General features: G+C 56.8%; 1 protein-coding gene across 7 annotated transcripts in view; it reads right to left on the bottom strand.

Moving 5' to 3' along the window:
- Positions 1–7,898, bottom strand: part of EPB41L1 (erythrocyte membrane protein band 4.1 like 1) — a 72,319-nt gene extending 64,421 nt beyond the window's left edge. For all 7 annotated transcript variants that reach the window (XM_072878753.1, XM_072878746.1, XM_072878750.1 and 4 more), the window contains exon 1: positions 7,771–7,898. The gene's annotated coding sequence lies outside the window, so the exon portion shown is untranslated. The remainder of the gene's footprint in view (positions 1–7,770) is intronic.
- Between the last annotated feature and the right edge of the window lie 8,110 nt (positions 7,899–16,008).

Below are 16,008 nucleotides of genomic sequence, written 5' to 3'. Positions count from 1 at the left end.
TACGCACAGAGCCTGCGCCGCCCACGGACCAAGGGATGCCACTGGTGTGTGGAGGCTACTGTCCCATGCCATTACCTCCGTGCCCACACCCCTCGATCCCAGAGCCCACGGCAGACCTCCCTCTCGTGCACCAGCCTCCACTGGCACCAGATGCCACTGCCCAGAGGCTAACGAGCCAAAGGAGAGAAAGAGCCCCATCAGGAGAAGAGCCCTGCCCTCTCCCAGCGGCAGGACACACAGGTGCCCCAACGGGCCAAGCTGATCCAGGGAACAGACTCCAATACCAGCAGCTCCTGCACCCACCCACAGACGGTCGCACAAAGCCATGGGGATCTGTGGGGCTCTCTCCTCTCTTCAGTGCAGCCTCCGTGACCCTGCTCCTATTCTGCCAAGCCCAGTGATTTTTGTGGGGGCCCGTGCTGCTCCCGGGTTCGTACGCTCGGCTTTCTCCCATCCCAGCTGAAGGGCGAGTCAAGAGATGCACAGCAGAGACAGGCAGGCAGACGCGCAGCCAGACACAAGAGCAGCCAGCTTTTGATAGACCCAGAAGAAGGGGTATCGCGCCAGCGGCCCTGGCACCCAGGGCTCACCAGGGCTGCACCGTGTTCCTCCTGCGAGGGAGGATGGAGGGTGCAGTCACCAAAGGCAGGGCAGCGGCACTCAACACTCCCTAACCTGCCTGTGTTAACACTGCCAAACAAAGCCCCTGTGCTCCCCATCAGACACCGACCGTCCCTCCTTCCTGTCTTCTGCTGCGTGAAGCAGCATTCACCGGGCTGGCTGCATCGCAGCAGGCTCTGAGCTATAGGCGTTTTGGGATCTGAGCTACTGCATCAATTACTATCATATTAACGAAGCATTCTGAGAAAACAGGCAGCGGGAGCAAGACCTTCCCCCAACCCTGCACACTTCTGCCTGCAAACAAGCAGCTCCCCGTAACACTCTTGCTAGCAAAAAATCCATGCTAGATTGCATCGCGATCTCCTGCCATGCAGCTCTCTCCGGCGCCGGGCCGGTGCATACACCATTTCAGCCACAGACAGTGCCCCGGGCTCGAAAACATCCCACAGTGACCCACATTGTCACAACATCGTCATCGCAATCATCCAGCCTGACCCTGACGGGGTGAGCGTGAGCGCTGGCTGTGGAAGCAGGCGGCGGGACACCAGCGGCAGCCAGACGAAGGCTACGGTCTGTGCAAGCGGCAGGTCCCGGCCAGCACCGCTGGCAGGCTCAACCGCTGGCTGGGGTCAGGAGGGAGCCATATGCTGAGCCCAGCTCACTCAAATCGAGGCCAGCGTGCTGCAAAAATGCTGATGCGTCCAACAAAGGGCAAGGAAGGGGACAGGGATTCATACTGTCGCCTTCACATGTCCACCAGAGCAGGAACATAAACAGGGCAGGGCAGCGCGGCAGCCCCAGGGCAGCTTAGCCGAGCACGAAACATGACTGGAGAGAGGTCCAGCTGTGCACGGCTCCACCCTGCACTGGGATCACATCCGCTCTGGCGAGCCCAGAAGGAACAGCCCAGCCAGCGCTCAGCAGGAGGTGACCATGGACCACACCACCATGGGCCCTCCCGGTTGCCCTGCCTACACACGCTGGGCTGCCGCAGCCAGCAGCGCTGCGCCGGGGCGGGACTGAGCTCCAAAGCCCTTGCAGGAGCACAGAAGTGGCCAGGCGGGCTTATAGCGATGGTGGAAGTTGCCACCAAAACACAGCACGGACAGCTGCGTTTTCTCTACGTCCTGTAGTACTTCCAACCGTCACCCTAAAGTCGGCTGCATTTCTCACAGATGTATCACACACGAGACCAAGGTGACCCACAGGGATTTACTCATGCCATACTACCAGAAAGCATTTTTGGGTTCCCCAAAGAAGAGCCCCAGTGAATTTGCAGAGGTAATGGCCCCTCCCTCACATCGGCAAGCGTATACCCAGAGCCAGATCAGACCTCAAAGGCGGTTTGTGTTGCTCTGGCCAGTTTACTCTGCAGGACCTTCAACTATCAGGACTTGCAGTAAATCTCCTAAACGGCAGCACTGCTGAGAATTCAGGCTGGGAGTTTCCCACCCCAAAGTTCACCCAATGTTGGGTTTGTATCCTTGTCAAAAATTGCACCTTCCCATCGTGAGCAGCAGACCCAGCTGTACGACCACCCCTTAGGCCTTAACACAGCACCGCTCTCCCCCTTTGAGACCTCTGCCATGTCCCTCTCATCACCGGCAAAGCGCAGACCCAAAGCTTCGTCAGGTGCCATGCCATCCCATGCTCAGCAGGAGCTCCTGCCAGCAGAAACACTGCCAGATCAATAGTGCACCTCATTAGCACATTTAATTGCTTCCCTCATACACAGGGGTACTGCTACCCAACAGGATCATTAAGGAGAAAAAGCTGCAGGACCCCTCCCAGCACTGCAGCCCCTCATGCCTGGCCACCTGGGTGATGGTCCCATGTGGACGGGCAGGAGGAGGATGCGAAGGGCTAGTCCCTCCCCGCTTCCGCCCCGCAGCCTGCCTCTGGCCCGGCCAGGATGCCTTTCAGCTGGCACTCACCCCAGCCAGTACGATTAGCTGATTACAAAGGGGAATATGTCATTTAAAACGCACAATCGGATTTCCCGGCCCTTCTGCCCATAACAAAATGTCTCGTGAAATGGCTCATTCTGTTCTGCCATAGAAACGTGTTTCCCTTCAAAAGCCTGATACGAGGGGGGGGGGGAAGAAAAGGCAAAGCTAAAAATATCTTCTGAAAGATACCACGACAGCAACAGATTCACAGGAAAATGAGGTGGGAAGGGGGCTGTGAATGTGTTAAGATCCTGTTTAATCTCTCCCCAGCCACCTAAAAAATCCACTGAAGGCAGAAACGATACCTCAACATTTCCTTTGTGCGAGAGATGACTCCACCCTGTGTTTTCCTCTCCATCTGATGCTCGGGGAAGGATACCAGCACTCATCTCCGCTCGGCTGCCAGGCAGCGAGCGGGGCGCCGGCAGTGGGTTAGTAGGAGCAGAGGGAGGAAGGAGCCGGTGGGTGGAACCTGGCAGCAGGGCCGCGCTGTGAATCCTCATTCAGCATCGCCTCAAACGCAGGATGCGATTTACACTAGCGCAGCACCTGGTCTTGGTTTCCACCTCATCGCCAATACCTTGCAAAGGAGCATCGGTCTTCGGGACCGAGAAGGGGCCGGGGACAGCAAAGCCCCCGAGATGGCTACAGGGTCCAGTCATAGCTGGTGGGCAGAGGGCTGGTTTCTGAAAGGGGGATGGAGCAGATACTACACTGCTACCACATTTCGTCTCCACAAAGAGGCCAAATGCCCGAGTTAAACTGCTGACCTGCTGGCAACTGCAGATCTGCAGCTTCAGCCTCGTTTGTCTCATGTTTTGAGCACAATAGGGTCAGCCCAGTCTCCTCTCTGCCCTGTGATCACGCTGGACCCGGGATGCTGCTTACCCAGACCCGGCTGCTCCCAGACACAGCAGCTCCTGCACGGGGCAAGCCCAGCGTGGGACACTGCTAAGCACCCAGGGGAGCTAGCATTGCCCTCCGGAGGGCAAAAGACAGACCATCAGCAGACGATGGAAAGAAATTCCTCTTCCAGAGCATCATCATCCAGATTTTAAGGCTCTGTCTGCTGCTCCCGCCCTCCCAGACAGCAAACCTGGGAGTGTGCATGGGCATGCCCACGGGCATGCACACACTATCAGCAGGGCACTGACTAATTCTCAGCTTCAATTCAGAGCACCCTCAGCTGCGTACTGGGACAAGCAGACATGAAGTATTTATACCAAATCACCCACCTAGGGCTCTGCGATGACTGCCCCTTTCCACACAGTCCCACAGCTCCCTGTCTAGCGCAAGGAGAGCAAAGCTTGGCTCCTGTCCCAGTTGTACAAAAGCTCAGCCCAACAGCTCTTGGTACAGATGCCTCCGTGCACCCCCAAACAGTTCACCTCCTCGGAGCAAGGCAGTGAGGAGGGAGCAACTATCATCCAAGACAAGGGACATCCACGAGGCCTGGGCCCAACACCCTGCTCTGCACCAGGAGCACGCTGTGCGGATGGGAGAGCTGCTGCAGAAAGCAGCCACTGCTTCCATGGTGGAAGATGTGGTTGCCCAGATCTCTTCCTCTTCCCTTTAAGGCACACTTAGGTCCTAGACAACCCACAAACTTCCACCCAAGGGCTGGGAGGAGAGGAAAGATGGATCTGCAGCCAGAATGAAATACTGCAACATGTCCCCATCAAAGACGGTCTCCTCCCACCAGGCTTCCCATCTCCTGTAATCCAGACAAGGTGATGTGCACAAGAAAGACTGGTCCACTCAGCAAGCCGCCTCCCTGGCAGTAGTGATGCTCAACTTACTTTATAGACCCAAGTGGCACCGGGCAGGTGCTGGAAAGGAGCTCCCAAGGGAGACTGTCCTCCAGCTCCCACAAATACATAACAACTCCTTCCAGGCTCAAGTGACAGCACGAGCCAACAGTGAGCGTGAGTCCAGGCTCAAACCCCAGCGTCCCCACGCAGGAGGAGATGGCCAGGGCCAGCCCCTCCGCTCAGCACCACAGAACCTCACAGGTCTCCCTGGCACAATCGCCCAGGCTGTGACAAATCCAAACCTGCTGACTCAGAGCCACCCGACTGCTCTAATGAGAACAATAAGCTACGCAGCCATCACTGTCACAGCCTCAGTGCAAGCACATTTTTAGATGCCGTATGAGAGTCATGTATTTGTAGCTGCACAAGTCTTCCTGCACAGGAGCTTCCAGCAAACGGGGACTCAGGAACCTCCGCCGTTTCGCATTTCTTCTTTTGCGTCTATGCTTAAAACAGAGCTTCAGCCTCGGCTCAGACCCCCAAGTGACAGGCACCGCATGAAAGTCTACTATATAGCTAAACACAGGCCGTACAGACGCCCACGCTGCTCTGCCGCAAAGCTTAAGCCCGTACTCAGCCCATCTCCTCACACGCTGCTTCCCTATCAGTACCCCAGCTGTCACTCAGGGGCCGTAGCGCCGTGCCCAAGGCGGCAGGGAACTATTCCCAGTCCATAGCCGAATAAAATTAAGGCAAAGGACACCCAAGTGATGTCTGCGAGGCTGGGCAGGAAACTTGGAGCAAGCCTGGGAGCAGCCAAGCCCGCCCCCTGCCCTTTAACCGACAGGTCATTCTCTGGGACTTCCTAATTTAGAAATCCTAATTAGCTATGGGAAAGATTTCTTTTTTTAGGGACAAAATTAATCAAGCACCTGACTGGTCTGTCTGTCTGTCTCTGAAAACCTCCTCTAGTAACGCAGAAGTCACCAGCAGTGCTAGAGCAAGGAGGAACGCAGGCAACACAGAGTGACGCTGGAGCTGCCCATGGGACGAGGGCTCGGTGCTGCCAGCAGAAAGCGTGAGAGGTTATTCTGTAAATCAATGAGAGACCCAGCTCCTCACCAGGACCAAGGTCATCACCCAGAGCTCAACAGGGAGCTAACTGCCTCGGGGAAGAAAATTGATTTTTAAGATTTTCCCCATTCTACACTGCAGTGACTTCTCCAGCTGACCCAGCCACCCTTCCTGGCTGCCCATAAACCACATGCCAGAAGACACTTACCCTGGAAGGTTGTTGTGGTGGTGGCAACCATGGCAGCAGCCCAGGCAACGGGGCCCAGCAAGCTCCATGCCTGCACTGGACAGGAAAGGTACCAAAACCTTCACCTTCCGCACGCCAGGAACACAGGCTCTCTTCTACACTTGTGCTTTTTGACCAGAAATACAACACTGGACTTCAAAAACCTTTTTTAGAAGCCTCCTCCAAACCAAAACATCTCCCCTGAGAGTTTTGGAAAACGCTGATTTCTCAAAAATTGGTAAAACCAAAAATTCTGGACAGTTCTAGCTGCAACATCAACAAGCAACCAAAACAGCAGCGGAAGAACACATCACCTGCAGCCAAAGCCAGCCTACCATCAGCACAAACACACAGGCTCTGCAGCTAATCCAGAGCTGCATCACACCCTCCAAGACACCCCATACCCCCGCAGACAGACACCCCGTACCCCCGCAGCCCAACCCAGGGCTCTGCTCTTCACGGTGATGTCTGGTTTAATGACTGCATTACCATCTGAAGTTGCAGCTAAAGCACAGCACAAGGATGGCACGAAGAGGAGAGGAGGCATGAGTGCTCCGCTCCCAGGGCGGCAGCTTGCTCCCCCAAGGGATGGGTACGTCATGGTCCTTTGACACCAAACACGGAGGTTACCCCTGCGTAAGGAGGGAACACTCTGGGAGAAAGAGGGTGGTTGTGGACCTGCCATACGCTACAACAGCCAGGGTCTGCCACAGCTTCCAGAACGTGCCCTGCATCTCTGCATGCAGCAGAGACCAGGGTCCTCATCGAGAGCGCGGCTCTGAGCACCCCGGGGAGGCCTCAGCTCTGAGCACCCTGGGGAGGCCTCAGCTCTGAGCACCCTGGGGAGGCCTCCGCAGACAGCCTCCATGCCTACCAAACCAGGCTCTGCAAAAAATATAATTAAAGAGTAATTCCCTTCTTGCAAGTATCATCACCCAAACCCAGCGTTCCCTCAGCTCCAAACTCGCTTGACGGCAACAAGGGCACGCAACTGAAAGCCACCAGAACAGCTCCCCAGCCTGCGCAGCCACCCTCAAAGGGATCTGACACGCAGAGTCCTCCAGCGGGCCGCAAAGGACGCGGAGATCTGCAAGGCAGCCCCAAGGAGCAGACCTTGGTAACAACGTGCCTCCCGCACCTCGAGTTGTTTGGAAGCAAAAACCACTTGGGACGAGTCTAGCATGAGGAAGCTGGAGGGAAAGTGACAGTTAAGTGCAGGAAGGAGACCGATGCATGGGCTGGCCTCTCTAGGGATGCTGGAGAGGCCACACCTCACCCACGGCAGTGGAGAGGGGGCTGATCAGGAGTCACCTCACACCATCTACAGCTGAAGCAAACCCAGCTTTTCCATCGCCTGCTCCTGCAACACATTGTGAATACTCAACCACGCACACCCAGACCATTGTTTGTCCACAGAAGGGTCCCCACCATAACACGCTGAAGGCTGGGCACGCCAGAGGGAAACAATACCACCGCGGAAACAGCAAGAGAAATAGTGGTTTATACAGAAACCGCTGACAGAGAGAAGGGCCACGCAGGTCCTCTAGTACAATCTCCCGGGTAACCAGCCTATGGAGAAAATGCTGAGCTCAAGGATACCTCAGAGCCCACCTCCTGCCATATGACGATACTCCAAAAATAACCACAGAAATATGCGAGGACCCATTCCAAGTTGTTCCTGGCTCTCTCCACATTCTCCCTCTAATGTAAATCGTCTCCCTGAAATCACAGCCCGGCAGTTAAATGCTATTACGGCAGCCCGCAGCTCGGCGCTACGGATCCCTGGGGCCGGCTCACCCCGGTGCAAGGAGCCGATCGCCCTGCTGCTTCCCCGCACCCCGCTTTGCTCCTTCGCGGGTGGGCAGCGCGGTCCCCCCCGCCCCGTGCCCGGCTGGACCCCCGTGGGGAGCCGCGCCCCGACCTCAGCGTCCCGCCCCGCACGGCGGGCGCGGAGGCAGGACACGATGCGGGATGCGCTGCCCGCCCTCCCGCCGCTGCCGCGAAGGGGAGGCCCGGCTTGGAAAAGCTTTCCCAGCGGCGGGGCTGCGCCTGCCTGCAGCCCTGCCTGCAGCCCTGCCTGCCTCTCCCTCGCAGGCAGCGCACCTGGGGCTGCCGCCGCTGCCCGCCCCCGCATCCCCCCGGCGCTCACCTCGGCCCGGCCCGGCCCGGCCCGCTCCGCCGCCGCCTCCCGGGCGCGGCCCCACGCCGCAGCGGCCGCTGCCCGCCCTGCCTGCTGCCTGCCTGCTGCCTGCCCGCCGTGCGGCGGGAGCGCGGCGCGGGGCGGGGCGGGGCGGGACGCGGCGCTGCGGAGGGGGAGAGGCCGCTGCCGCCCCGCCCCGCCCCGCGCTGCGTGGGAGCCGCCCACGGGCCGCGCCGTGGAGCTGCGGGAGCTGCGGGCAGTGCGGGGGCGCGGCGGCGCGGCGCGGCTCGGCTCCGCTCGGCTCGGCTCGGCGCGGCTCGGGGTCGTCCCCGCGGGCACGGGGGGCCGCCGCGGCTGTTTTCGCGCACGTCCCGCGCGACTCCCCCCTCCCCCCACGCCACGGGCAGGGTCCTGCAGAGGCACCCAGGCCCTCCCTTTCTGCGCTCCCCCTTTCACCCAGCTCGGCTCGCACGGCTGCGCCGGCCGCTCTCCGGCCCAGCAGAGCTCCCGTCCCTGCAGAGCCTCCCCCTGCCGCCTCCCCGTCGAGGGCTGCAGCCCCGGACCGAGGTTTCCTTCCTCAAGGAAGGGGCTTCGCCTCGGCGGGACGCGTCGGCAGGCTTTGCAGCTCCCAAGGGGTGGCTGACCCTTCCCGGAGCACCGGGGCTGCCCACCCGCTGCCCACAGCCCCGGAGCGCTGCGTGCGGTGTTTGTGTGGGACACCCGTCAGCCGGTCTCCAGAGATCTCCACATCATCAAGGGATCTGGCTTGTGTATTTGGGGTGTGTCAGGGCAAGCAGCCCCCTCCAAGAGATGCAGATGAAAAGGGGGGGCCAGGTGCTCCACCACACACGTGTGCACCCACAGCATGGATGCCCTGGGTGCAGGGATGCATTGGGTGCGTGGATGCACTGGGTGCAGGGATGCACTGGGTGCACAGCATGGCTGCAATGGCCACTATGGCCATAGGTGCAACCTTTGGGGAAGTCAGATTGGTGCTCCTAAGCAGGAGGAATGAAGCTAGAGGTGCGCTGCACACTCAGCCCTCTTTGCCTCGCAAATGCTGAGGAGCAAAGGACGGAGGGGATGTGTCACACGCAGGTTAGCACTGGGTCTGGCTTCCTCGTCCCCAGAGCCTGTGGCTAGTCCTGACTCGGTACCCAACACCCACTAGCACTTGCTGCTTCATGCAGGGCTCCAAGCAGCATGTTGTGCCCCTGGACTTCCCTGCAGGGCCTTTGCTTTGCTCCGTTATCTAGTAGCGCATCTGCCATCAGTTACTGTATTGGTCCTCTGAAGTCAGAAGGGTGCAGCTCTGCGCGGGACCCCGGGACAGGCAGGTCTCCCGTGGGGAGGGGGAGGCCTGGGGACTCTTCCCAGCAGGGAAGGTCTGACCTGGCTGCCTCTGCTCGTCCTCTGCAAGCCAGGGCTGGCCTGGGGCAGCTCGTCCCGGTGTGTCAGCACACGGTCTCCTGTCTGGCAGCAGTGGGTGCCAGGGCCCTGTGCCGGCTGCCTCCGGGCGCTGCTCTTCAGCTTCCTCCCCACCAGCCTTCGGGAAACCTGCGGTTCCCGCTCACACAGGGAGCCTGACCCCTGCACCACCACGACTGGGACAAAGCGCTGGAACGAGGCGGGCTTTTTTTTACTGCTTTATAAAGTGCCTCCTTTATTAGCCACACTGAGGCTTTTTTCCTGACAAACCACATACCAGCAGAGAGTACCAGGAACAAAATGAGGCTGCATGGTCCAGTGGTTCGAGCCAAGGCAGCGATGCCAGCAGGATTGAGGGCTCTAATCCCCTGCTGAGCTGTTGACTCACTGTACAAACTCAGGCAGGTCCTGCCTCTTTGTGCCTCCGAGAAGCCCAGCTGGAAAGTTGGGTAAATAGCAGGAACCTCTTGGAAAAAAAACCCCACCGCATGGGAGCCAAGCTTGAGGGAGGGCGTTCATTTACAAATAAAAGCCATTTCAGCTGGCTGCTCAGATTCCCCCTGCAGGCATGGTTTTCACCTCCGGCCCTCCACCGCTGTGCATCGTTAAGGGACGATGCTGAATAAGTGCTTTACCTCACTGCAGGGGTGGCTGCGCTGCAAGTGACATCATCATTCGCATGTCACGCTGTGCTGAATTTGTAGGGAACTCGTACAGGAGAAAGGTTGCACCGTATTGTTGCAAAAAATAGTTGCAACTGTAGCTCTGTGCAGTGTCTTGAGGACTGTTACTGTGTTTTCATTTTTCAGGTCATGCAAAGGAAAAATAACAATTTCTGCTCAATGGGTCGGGTTCTGTCATACTCTAAAAGAAAATCTAGGGAATTTAAATGTTAAATTCACTTTTATGTGAATTTGGGTCAAATAAGGCAGTGGGTGACCACACTGGCAGAGCTATGAGCACAGATATCCTTGCTATAGTTCCCCAGTGCCCACCGCAGGGAGCATTCCCCTTGCGAAGCCAAGGAGCCAGAAGAACGTGTGGAACAAATTCCTCCCGTGAATCTTTCACTCCCCTTCTCGCACTGGTGCAAAGAGCCCAGCCTGAACTGCCTTCCAGTTACCACCGAGCTAAAACCTGAAGCTCCTCAATAGCCCTGAAGACAGAAAATGCAATCTGTGCGCATACCTGGCTGTACAGCCCTCTGCCCGCCGAAACGAGGAAAAGAGCTTAATTTGCAAAATAATCACCTGGGAGCTATTGATCAGCCCACCGTGTGCTGGACCCTCTTCTGGACATTCAATAGCAGACAAATAACAGACAGCTTTCCTGCATCCCCGTCAGCTGCCTGCTGCAGTGATGGGAGCGATGGGGATGCCTGCTCTGGCCACACATTGCAGACGGGGTGGCGGGAAGGGGACAGTAAGACTTTCCCCCCCCTCCAGAAACCATTGAGGATGTGTAAACTTTACAAGGTTTTCTGGACCTTAACTGAAAATTTAAAGAATTTAAAGAAATTTAAAGGAGCTGACATTTGTTCAGTTATTTTTTTCAGATAAATCACATGCATTTCCCGAGAAGTTAGTTGTTTTAAGCACCGAAACCAGCCATTCCGCAGCTGGCTGGAACTGCCTCTCCGTCTGCCCATTGGACACCGGGGACCTTTGTTGCCCAGCAGCGCACAAGGGAAACCTCTGAGCCTCCCGCAATGGCGCTGCCAATGGAGGAGCCTGCAAGCCCTGCTCGCTGCTGGCCAGCAGCTCCATGGGAAACCCTCTCTCAGGAGTCAGGTCATTTTTGCAACCCAAGTGAGGATCTCCTGGACAGATTCCCACTGTCCGGCAGAATCAACTTGAAACAACAACATAAGAAAACATGAACGCCCATACAAGTAGAGGAGGACTGGCGTAAATTGCAAGGGCTTGCAGATGTTTCATGGTTCAATGTTAGGAGAGGTTTGGTCACCAGGCTCTTCCCAGATCTCCTTGAAAGCCTCCAAGATCTTTTACTCCCGCAAGTTTCCCCCTTACAGTTTAACTCTGCAGTGACTCTGGCCTGGCTTTATGGGATAGAAAGCAAAGAGGATCAGTGCATCCTCCAGTAGTGACCCCTGAGTGTATTTCTACATGGAAACCTTCTCTTCCTCGGAGAAGAGAGATGAGATAGGGGTGCAGCTAGGGGTCCAGCCTCATAGGGGCGGCTATGACGAGGAAACCTCCTCCAAGGAAGAGCACCTTGGAGCTCTTGGAGCTCTTGGAGCTTCACCTTCCAAGCACAGAGCAAACTGTTAATTAGCCCCTGCAATACCAGCGTCAGGGAAGCACGCCGCCAGTTATTAGTAATCATTGCAAAGTATTCTTCATCAGACCTACAAACACAAGGACGCAGCAAAAGTTGAAGTGTGGTCGTGTTCCTCCTCGCTTCCAACACCCGGTGAGCATGCGCGTGTGTGCATGCACACGCAGACGCCGTGCCTGCAGGTGCACCGCCAGCCCTGCCTTTCCTGGCGGCAGGCACTGGCAGGCACAGGGCTCGAGCCCTGCCTGTGAGCCAGCTCTCAGGCTACAGGGTTCAGCAGAGGAGCTGGGTGCACCCAAAACCTTTATTCCATAAAGCCCAGCAGCACGGAAAAAGGGGTGTGCATGTCTGTGTGTTTTTGGGAGGAGGTTATTTTGGGAATCCCCGCCTGAGCTGCTGCTGGTGCTGATGCTCTGCGATAACAACCTTTCATGCCTCTTGCTTGTTTATGCAGGGCCTGAAAAGGCCCTTTGTGCAGCTCGGGGAGCTGCTGCCAGCTGGGATTAGTGAGATGCTCCCTGTGTGCTCCTCCGCTCCATCCCCCTTGGCAAAGTTGTGCCCGCAGGGAGGCAGGGGGGTGCCCGCGGGCTGAGGAGGGCTCGCAGAAAGAGCCGCCCTGCAGGAGAGGGAGCACGGCTCCTCGCGCTGGGCTCCTGGGCACTTTCTGCCCTTCACATGCTTTGGATGGTGGGAACACAGCGGTGAGCTCGGGCTGCTTCACCTCCAGGAGCCCCAGGCAAATGTTTCCATCCAAAGAAAACATTTCCAGCTCTTGGTGCTGTCTTCCTCCAGGCTGTTTGAGTGGGATCCAAAGCTCAAAGAAGTCCCTGGGACAGAGATGGCACCAGGGACATCAGATCAAGCCCTTATTATCCCTGCGTGTCTGGAGCCCTGAAGTCTTGGGGGACGAGCAGGCCTCCCACTGCCTTCCTCCTCTGCTTCCCAAGGAAGTACCCTAGTACCAATGCATTGACAGCATTTGGGCACCTAGCACCCAGATGCTGTCAATGCCTTCCGACAGGTGGGCATAACTTCAGATAGTTGTGCACATGGTGGAGAACTAGGAATAAAAGGGGCAGGAAATGCATTTTTTTAATTTAACTCAAAGAGATTAACGACCCGTGTAACAGTTACGACACATCCCACCTTGACACCTTGCAAAGAATTGCAGCACCCCCGGGAGAAAGGGAGGAAGGAGTATTTGCCCACGTTACAGGCAGGGAACCTGAGACCCGGGGTGGGATGTGGGTTGCCTGATGCCACCCAACAGAGCTGTAACGAGATGCAAAGTGACCACAGAAAGCACTTGTGCTACAGCCATCTCCGGAGACCTGTGGGGCAGATGGGGTTCCCGGTGAGTCAGCGATGGGGTTAGGAGCCACCAGCAAAGAGAGTGATGATATTGGCAACGGATTACTCCTGTCCTGTGAACTGTGAGGGGAAGGGGGAAGGGCCGGGCAGGTCCTGCTCCCTGCTCCAGCGGCAGCCCCAGCCCTCTGTGCACGTCCTGCCCCACGCAGGCAAGAGCCCTGTGGGACCCGCTCCTTTCTTGGCTGGGCTTTCTGCATGGACCAGCTGGATGCAACCCTGGGCTGCAGGTCCCTGGAGAGCGTCAGTCGCATCCTGTTTAGGAGCATAGGGCGGCCGAGGCTCTGCCCCAGAGTGCGCGACAGGCAGAGCAAATGGATATCCTCTGCCTTTCCATCCTGACGCCGCCAGGAAAGTACAGTTCTCCTGAGGGGAGCCCCTGGCACGGGTCTGACATGCTCTGATTAAAGGGAAGGCTCTGACAGCTTAATTAACTGCCAGCTTGAAGATGGCAGGGATTGAACGAAGATGAGTCCGACACCAGCCTGCCCCACTGAGAACAGCTGAGACCCTCAGCAGAAACCCGTGGCACCAAAGAGAGAGAAAGCAGGGAAAGATGAAGAACAAGGTGCAAAGCGCGGAGCAGATGCGGTCACGTTTGCTCCTTTAATCCATTCTGCTAACCACGCTGCGTCAGCACCGATTAGGTTGGAGCCACAGCACCCCCCAACGAAGCCTCTCGTCCTCTCACAGGGCTCCTGTAGCCCCCAGCTGCCCCGGTTAGAAGGATACTCCTTAACGCTGCTTTGGGGAGCCACAGAGGAGGGTGCAATATTAATTACAGTGTTGCAGCAGGAGTGCTGACCTGGGGGACTGCGCCAGCAGAAAATGGTATTTCTGCCCAAGAACCTGACTTTGTACTGCACGAGCTCTCATGCTGCCCAAGCTATTACTTCTCAGTGCAAACATTTTGAGACCGTATGGATTTTTCTATTAAGAATCACAGGCATGAAGGGAACACCTGAAAAAAAAAAAAAGTCATCTGTTCTGGATTTCAGATTACCAGTTACAACCCCCTCAGTGTCCCAGCTCATGGAGCCAGGTGACTATGTGAAAATCTCAGCTTCTAGCACTTCTGGGTACAGCAAAGACAGGAAAATGTGAAACCTAAAGGCCAGAATGGCAGAAAACAAATCAAGAGAGGGTCAAGAATGACCTAAGGATCCGTTTAGGTGGAGAAGGCACCAAGCCTTGCAGGACTACTACAATCATCCAGCCTAGTGCCTTGCACAGGAAAGCCTGGAGAACTGGCCCCACCACCTCCCACGAGGCCCAGGACTGGCGGCTGAGCAGACACGTGTCCATGGGAGGGACAGCCAGCGGAGGAGTGACGGTGAACTGACCACAGTCCTAAGGAAGTCAATGACCTCCGCTGCATGAGCAGCATCTCAGCCATAATTTAAGTATCTCCAGTTACCAGCCGCTAGGTCTTGCTGCGCGTGTCTGGTTACAGAGTGCTCTGTTACGCACAGGCCTCTCCCCACGCTGGTGCCTACGGCTCCCACGCACACCCCTGGGCATTTTCCTAGAGAAACCCAACGAGCTGAAGTTCTTTGGTCTGCTGCTGCCAGGCAGGCTCTTCTGACCCCGGCTGGGCTCACAGCCCTCTTTAGACCTCTTTCAGCTACATACATGATGCCAGTGAATGTTCATGGGTTTAAGACACATTTGAGACTCAGTTTCATACAGGAAGGGTTCAGAATGGGTATAGGAAGAACGACACTTTTTTTACCAAGGGTCCCCAGGAGTCTGTGCTCCATACCTGGGCTGAAGTTAGCTAAGAGGTGGGCACAGCCCCCTTCCCTGCTGACGCAGAGATGCGGGGAAGTTGTTGTAGGGATGTGGGTCACAAGGAGCAGAGGCTTCCCTCCCACATCTTCAAAGCACTTAGTACACCCCATGGTTACTGACAGTGTCTTCCTGCGATGTCTTCTGAATGAAGGGAATCCATGAAAACTTTTCCCCTGGATACAATGACATAAACCCACCTGGGCTGAGGGACATTATTGTGGGGGCTGTGCTGCAAGGATTTGCCGGGGACAATGAAAAAGGACTCTGGTCCTGGGATTAGCATGTGGGGAGGGCTGAACAGCTTGCAACATCTCTGCTAAAGCCACACTTTTGTCCTAAACACTCAGCTCAGCTCTGGATGTTGGCAAGGTACTCATGGGTTCGGATGCAGGATTCACATGGTTCCCATCTCCCGCCAAAGATCTGAGAGTACATGCCAGAAATTCACCCGGAGACATTGCACTGATGGGGAGCAGATCCCAGTGCCCCAAGCGTAGCTGGAGGGTGCTCCAGCCTTCCCTGAATAAAAAGAGACTGGTCTCCCACATTTTCCCAAGAGCCACAATCATGCTGCTAGTCATCAGCAGGGCAGCAGGCACTGGGGAAGCCCGTGCAGGGCACCTGGGAGGAGTTCTCTGAGCAGAGCAGTGATGTGGTTGGCATTGGCAGCCAGAAGCCTGTTGGCGTAGGAGACCCCTCATCAGCACGCACTTTACTGGGGCTCTTGGCCTTTCTGCTTATTTGACCCCCATGGAGAAGCCCTGAGACTCATCTTCTTTTCCAGGAGAGGCACTAAACTGCTTACAGCCCCCGTGCTGCGGAGGCTGGCATAGCATAGTGAGATTACATAGGTGGGATTAGGTCAGCTAGAGCCCAAGTTTCTTGTGGGAAGAAGGAGGGCATTTATTTCAAATTGATCTACCGCTGTCCTGGCTGCTCTAGCAGTAACTTACAAACTTCCCCATCCTGAACCTAGAGCACAGAGTGGGCAGGGTGGACGCTGCCGGGTCCTGGCCACGGCCAGTGGGAAGCTGGGCAGGAGCAGATGTGCTTGGGGAACAGGGAAGAGCCAGCATCTCTGGGCCTAGGTTGGGAGAAACCTTGTGTGACCACCCCTGAGGACCACCTCCAGGAGAGCAGGGCCACTGGGCCACAGCCTGTCTCGCAGGCAGGGAGCAACTGGGATGGACTCAATTGCCTAGCCCTAGGCAGCATTGCTTCCAAAATGAGCGCTTGGGGCAGTTTCCATGAGGCAGGAGAGGTGGTCCCATCAGCACTAGAGCCTGCTCTCCCACCGGCTTGTGATGGAGAGATGGCTCCTGCAGCTGGAGCCTCCTTCGCTTGTTAGCTCCCAGCCTGGGC

Source organism: Ciconia boyciana, chromosome 14, assembly GCF_034638445.1.
Source record: "Ciconia boyciana chromosome 14, ASM3463844v1, whole genome shotgun sequence".
Lineage (NCBI taxonomy): Eukaryota > Metazoa > Chordata > Aves > Ciconiiformes > Ciconiidae > Ciconia > Ciconia boyciana.
This window is presented reverse-complemented; position numbering and strand designations above follow the sequence as displayed.